Genomic DNA, 7,038 nt, shown 5'->3' on the forward strand with positions numbered 1-7,038 from the left:
AAGCCACGGGATGGTTCAGAGGAGATGTGACGGGCATGGTGACTGGAATGGAATTAAGCCACTTTGGGATGAAACATGAAAAGCATAAAGCAAAGGTTCCAAAATTTCACACCAAGAGTTGCTCGTTGAATTGAGTCTGCCACCTGTAAGCCGGGGTGAGGAAAGGAAGGGGAAGGGGAGGGGAGGGGAGGGAGAGAAACTTACCATCTTAGAGAAAAACAAAGCCTACGTGTTGAAAGGACTTAGAGAACAACATGATACATAATAAATAAATTATTCACATTAAAAAAAAAGTAAATAAATGACAGCCAGGGCGCGGACATAAATGTGAGTTGGTTTAAAAGTCCTTTCGCATTATAGCGGTTTTCAGAAACTGGATGGCCAACCTTAGGTCGTTGACCTGGACTCGCGGCGTGGAACCTTCCAGCTGGCAAGGGGCTTCGGGAATACCTAACTTAGAGAGTGTGGTGCCCCTGCCCAGAGGGGAGGCTTGGCTTCCATGTCAGTTCACCCCGGGCGCATTAATCAGACCTAGGTCAGTCTGTGTGACCTTGGACAAATAGCCCTTCCCTCGCAGCCGGTTTCCTTATCTGTCAGTAAAGAATGAAGGCACCCTTGGGAGCGTCACATCACATGGTACAAGTGATCGTACAGGGTGACAGAGCGTTTTGTTTGGACTTTCTCCATCTTATTCACAGGTGTGGGGACTGACAGGTGCAGAGGGAAGTCTGTAGCACGTTTTCATTCACGGGTCAAGCAAAACCGGCCCTCATTCCTCCTTCTTCCTTCCTTTCCCTCTCTCCATGGCCTCTCCCCCGCTTCTACCCTTTCCTTTTCCTAACTCAGCTTCTACTCTCTTTTCCCTCCCTGACATCAGCGAGCATTATATTTTGTTTGATGGGCAGCTTTCAGTTTGTATGTATTTTTGCAAAAACACATATTTTGTAGGAATGCATTTTTTAAAAATTTGCTATAAGGCTTTGGTTTATTTATATATGCATACATCTGTTTTGTGTACACATAGGTTTATGTAAATATATACTCACATGTATATGTCTACAAGCATAAATATGTCTATTTCTTAATTTTTTGCCTTAAGCGCTGCATTGACCATCCACTCGTGCTACTCTGTGTACGCACCTTATCTTGCTTCTGATCCCTGCATAGCGCATCCAGTAGATTCTACATAGCCTCCCCCCCGCCCCACACACACACCTCCGCTCCCCGCTGCCTTTCTCCCTGTACTTCCTAAGGCAGGACCAACTGACAGGCATTTACCTGCTACAAATTTCCCTCTCCTGTGAGACTGAGGCCAGGAGAGCAGATTTCCAGACTTACATACAAAGCACCCAGCACATAATAATTTCTCAGTAAACACAGAGCTGTTGACGTCCCAGGCAGCTGGGGACAGTGGCCTTAGTCGCCAGGACGAGCGGTTAGCACGGCCTTATCTTATAAAGGTTTGTGATCTGCAAGGGAAGCATCTTTCAGGGAAAAAAAGAGGTGAACCTCATTCAAATAGGATACGACGTGTCACTGAATTCCTTTGACTCTACCCCCTCATTCATGCATCCAAACAAATATTTCTGAGCACTTACCCTAAATGATGGAGGTATGGATTTAGCAGACCACTTGAGTGCTTTCAGCAATTCCTCAGATGCACAGGAGATTCCCGCTTCCAGGGCCCCGAGCCCTGGCCCCACGAACGTGCCGTGGACTTGGAGAGAGTGCTAGAGGATGTGCACATGGGTGTGTGTGTGGTGGGGCCGCCGGCTCCACGGGGCAGGAGACGGCTCTGACGGGCACGGGGGGCGGGGAGCCGAGGCCGACATGGTGGTGTCTCCTGTCGTCTTTCCTTTTTGCATGTTGGGGCGCTGGGCTGCTTTGATACTGGGAGGTATTTTCCTATTGATTCGGGATTCCGAATGGATCCACATACCTTTAGTTGACATGCAACGGAGTTACTCCAGGCCAGGGAGGACCAGACAGTAAATATCATACTTTACAGGCCACACGGCCTCCCTCACGGGTGTCCGGTCTGACACTGTCAGGCAGGAGCAGCTGCTAGTATGGAAGCAAATGGGCACAGCTGCATTCCAATAAAACTTTATTTAAAAAACAGGAAGTGGGATGCATTAGGCCCAGGGCCATCGCAGGTGGCCCTGATTTGAGGCTCACCCTTTGGCTACATCTAGCAGGTCTGCTGAGACGGGTCTAATGAGACAGAGCTGCTTCTGTTCCTTCCTCATTTAATTGGTTGTAATTGTAGGAGGACATTCCTAGCGCAACTATTAAGAGTAAAACAAAGAGAAGACAGAAGAGGAATTTGTACTCGTGTTAGCTTGAGCTCAGAACACCTAAAGTAACAGCGACTTATACAAGAGGGAAGTTTACTTCTCTTTCCCGTACAAAAATTTTGGAGGTAAGCAGCCAAGGGAGCTGCAGAAATTCCTTCTCACAAGGGCTTCTAGGTGCCTTCCCAAGGGTTTATCCCCTCAGGGGTCTCCTCTCATGGCTCGACACTGGAGCAAGCATTCCAGGTAGAAAGGGGGGAAAGGGAAGGAGAAGAGTAAACGAAGAATATTGACATACTGCTACCTATCACTTCTACTTACAGCCTGTCACAGTTGATTTTATGTGCCAATGTGGCTGGGCCGTGGGACCCAGGTTTTGGTCAAACTAGGGTATTGCTGTGTTTTTTTTCTTTATCTTTTTTAAAAATTGGTTTTGTTTTTGTTCCTCTGAATGCGATTAGCATTTCAAGCAGTAGACTTTGAGTAAAGCAGACTACCCTCCATGATGTGGGTGGGCCTTATCCAATCAGTTGAAGTCATTAAGAAAAAGACAGACCTCCCCCAAGGAAGAGGGAATTCTACCTCCAGATGCCCTTTGACCCAGGCTGCACTTCCCTGGGATTCCAGCTGCTGGCCTGTTCTGCAAACTTCAGATTTGCAAGCCCCCACACTGAGTGAGCCAATTCCTTAATAAATAAATAATGTAAAATATTACATATAAATAACTAATATAAAATGTTATGCCTGAATAAATAACATTTATATAAAATATTATAAATAATATAAAATATATCTAAATAAATAATACAAAATATATTATATATCAATAATATAAAATATTATATATATAAAAAATATTATATATATATATGACCCTTTTCTCTATATCTGTAGAGAAACCCAGTCTTTAGGANCCTTTGGTCTATATCTGTAGAGAAACCCAGTCTTTAGGAAACTTACCCACATTCTCCTTCCCCTTGATCATGATCATTGTTTACTTTTTATTTATTTGTCTTTAAATTGCTTCTTTGGATCTCGGCCTGGCTCTCCAGGGAGCCTTCCCTTGCTGCTTATATTTTTTATTTGCAGGGAACAGTAAGTTAGAAGTAGCTTCTTTTGCAGAGGATTAATGCTGAATAGTTCAAAATCTTCCCAGCTTTTTTTAAAAAAAATTTTTAAATGCTTTTTATTTATTTTTGAGAGAGAGATAGAGACAGCATAAGTAGGGGAGGGTCAGAGAGAGAGGGAGTCACAGAACCCGAAGACAGGCTCCAGGCTCTGAGCTGTCAGCACAGAGCCCGACGTGGGGCTCAAACCCATGAACCATGAGATCATGACCTGAGCCAAAGTCAGAGGCTTAACCGACTGAGCCACCCAGGTGCCCCAAACCTTCCCAGCTTCTAAAGACATTCGGATCCCTACATTACAGCAGCGTGCCAGCCAAGGGGCCTGTCCCATGGGTGGTTTTGCTGTCCGCACATAGTAGGGGCTTTCTAAAGCCTTGCAGATGGAATGGTTCTTGACCAAAAGCTGTTCTAGCCTATGGGCTTTGGGGCGAGGGGAGCGGCAGTCCGAGGGGTGGGCGAATGCACCAAGCTGCCCAGGATCCCGGCCTGCGAGTCTGCAAACAAACCGCATTAGCTGAGCCTGTGCGGGCGCTCCAGTCGGACACACCCGGAGGGCGGAGAGGAGGAGGGAGATAGCGCGCCTGCATGAAGAAGGCTCTCGAAGGCTCTCTCCCGGTGCACCTGCAAAGGACTGATGGGCCTCAGGTCAGGTCCGGGAGGCTGATCGCAGGCAGGGAGATCTCTCAGCGCCGGGCATCGTGCGGGTGGGAATGGAGGTGCTAACACGGCGGGGCGGCAGCTGGGGGGGTCCCCACAGGAGGCCTGGTATGTGCTGTGCCAGGACGCAGCTGCCCGCGCCCTCGCGCCCGTGCTGGGGAAGGGCTGGCTTGGCCGAGAAGCAGGCACCGGCCTGGTCCTCGCTGGGTGCCCCATCCCCCCACGAGTACAAAGCTGCAGAACGAAGGTGCGTCTCCTCCTGCCCGCTTGGCACGGGAGCCCTCACCTCCCAGAGGCTGAGACGCTCCTTGTAAACTCTTGTGCAGCTTGAAGTGGGACCCTTCCTAGACACGAAGGGAGGGAACCACCCCCTTGGCCAGACCCTTTTCGCGACTCAGCAGGAGCTGGGGTGATCACAAGCCTTCCCCTCCTCGGGAGAGTTTCTGGAAGACTCTCCTGCACCCGGCAGGTGTTTGGAGATGCGCAGGGAGCCTGTACGCTGGTGCCTGAGCGCAACAGCGGGTTTGGTCAAACAGAACCGGATCTAAATGCCAACCTGCCACGGACTGCTGACTTCATGATTTTGGAGGAAACCAGTGATCATTTCAAGCCTCAGTTTCCTCATACGTAAAAGGGGAGCTCAGAGTGTTATGATCGTGCCTCCCTCCATCCGTGTGTTGAACCCTAACAGGCAGGACCTCAGGACCTATTCGGAGGCAGGCTCTTGAAAGTGGTGAGCAGGTGAGATGGGATCACTGGGGTGGGCCTGAAGCCCACCCGACTGGTGTCCTGATAAGAAGAGGGGATTGGGACACAGACACACACACACAGGGACCACGCGAGGCCAGAGGGCCCTCCGTAAGCCGAGAGAGGCCTCAGGAGGAACCAACACCTGAGTCTTGGACTTCTGGCTTCCGGAAATGGGAGAATAAATTTCTGCTGTGGAAGTCCTCCATCTGCCGAGCTCTGTTGTTGCCCTGCCCCAGTAAAGCAGTTTGCATCTAAGAGATTTTTTAAGGGTTAATGAAGATAATATAAAAGTTCTCAGTGTCGTTCCTGGCACATAGACTATTTAAATATTTAAAAAAATTTTTACATTTATTTTTGAGAGACAGAGACAGAGCACAAGTGGGGGAGGAGTAGAGAGAGGGAGACACAGAATCGGAAGCAGCTCCAGGCTCTGAGCTGTCAGCACAGAGCCCGACGTGGGGCTTGAACTCACTAACCGTGAGATCACGACCTGACCTGAAGTCAGACGCGTGACTGACTGAGCCCCCAGGCGCCCCAGACTATTTAAATATTTTCAGTAGCCTCTTCAGGCATACAAGGCAGTGCAGTACGGCGGGCCCAGGCCCGAACTGCCGAGGTTGACATTCTCGTTTGGCTCCTTGCTCCCTGGTAACTGTGTGTTTCAGATTTCAGTTCTCGAAATATCAATCTCCTTTTATTAAGTGGGGGAAGTAGGGGTGCCCTGCCTCGCAGAGTTGCTGGCAGGGGGTGTGTACCGCGCTCAACACAGTACCCTGGGCTGCTGCTGTTGGTCAGGGCAGGTAAGCACTGACCCCTTGCTAAGTATGTACGATATCAACTAAACGTTCATCGAGGAAGGCGTGGGAAGGAGTGTGGAGGATGCACTTTTTGGGAGGCGCCCCTGTTACTGCTCGAGTCACCCTGACTCTTCTCCGAGGTGTCCTTGCCACAATCTCTAGACTTTGGAAACCATAGTATTTATTGATGGTGCTTTCCAGAAATTTATCTATAAATTCCTTTCGTTGAGGGGCGGGGTCTGCACTACCCCCTGTATTTGCAAGTTGTTAGCCTTTTCTCTGATGGAGGAGTTTATTTTTTTCTATTATTAAATTTTTAAAAAATGTTTATTTTTGAGGGAGAGGGAGACAGAGCATGAGCAGGGGAGGGACAGAGAAAGGGGGAGACACAGAATCTGAAATAGCCTCCAGGCTGTCAGCACAGACCCTGACGTGGGGCTCAATCACATGATGAGATCATGACCTGAGCCGAAGCCGGACACTTGACCGGCTGGGCCACCCAGGCGCCCCTCTGATGGAGGAGTTTAGGCGACAGCGCAGGCAGTGCCCGGAGAGTCTGGCTCTGTTCTCCCTGGAGAGGGATCTCCAGATCTCGAGTGCTGCACGCCTACTTGCTGCGAAGGATTATGGTGAGCGCGGTGCCTGTCCTCCGGAGTGATAATGATGCATTTTTAAATGGTGATAAAATGCAGCCCTTTCTCTCTGTGTGTTTGAGATTGCTCTTGTGGTAAGAACATTTAACACGAGATCGACTCTCAACAGACTGAGCGAGCAGTGCAGTGCTCTCTGCGGGCGCCTCTCCTGAACTTCTCCATCTTTCCTAACAGGCATTGTACCCACAGCAACGCCTGCTTCCCTGCCTGCAGGCCTGGCAGCCCCCACCCTCTCCTCCGCCCCCAGGACTTTTGACCGTTTTGGGTCTCCTCTAAGTGGGATCATGCAGTGTCTCTCCTTGCGTGGCTTACTCACTCCAGAGTAAGGCCCTCTGGGTCCATCTGTGTTGTTGCCTTGGGCGGGGGAGTGTGACCTTTCTCTTTTAAAAGCAGTAAAGCCAAGTATGCATAAAAGTCAGCTGCGTGAGGGAAGTGGTTCCAGAAAACCCATGGAAAGGCTCTGAGTGGCACGGCCGGGCCAGGCCCTCGCCTGATGATTCTTAAACTTTTCTACCCAGAGGCCCCTGAAAACACAGGTGATGAATGGGGGGTCGGGGTGGTGGGAGGGCTGGGCAGGCAAGCGCTCCTGTGATCTCAGGATCTGATGTCCGCAGGAGACCCCTGGAGCTATCAGGTGTAACCTTGCAAATGTGGGCAAACTTATTTACACCCATATTCATTTTAGATGAATGAATATTACACCCATGTTCATTTTAGAACACATAAGGTCTTCACTGAGAAGTACAGTGGAAACATCAGT

This window comes from Crocuta crocuta, unplaced genomic scaffold, assembly GCF_008692635.1.
Source record: "Crocuta crocuta isolate KB4526 unplaced genomic scaffold, BGI_CrCroc_1.0 scaffold408, whole genome shotgun sequence".
Classification (NCBI taxonomy): domain Eukaryota; kingdom Metazoa; phylum Chordata; class Mammalia; order Carnivora; family Hyaenidae; genus Crocuta; species Crocuta crocuta.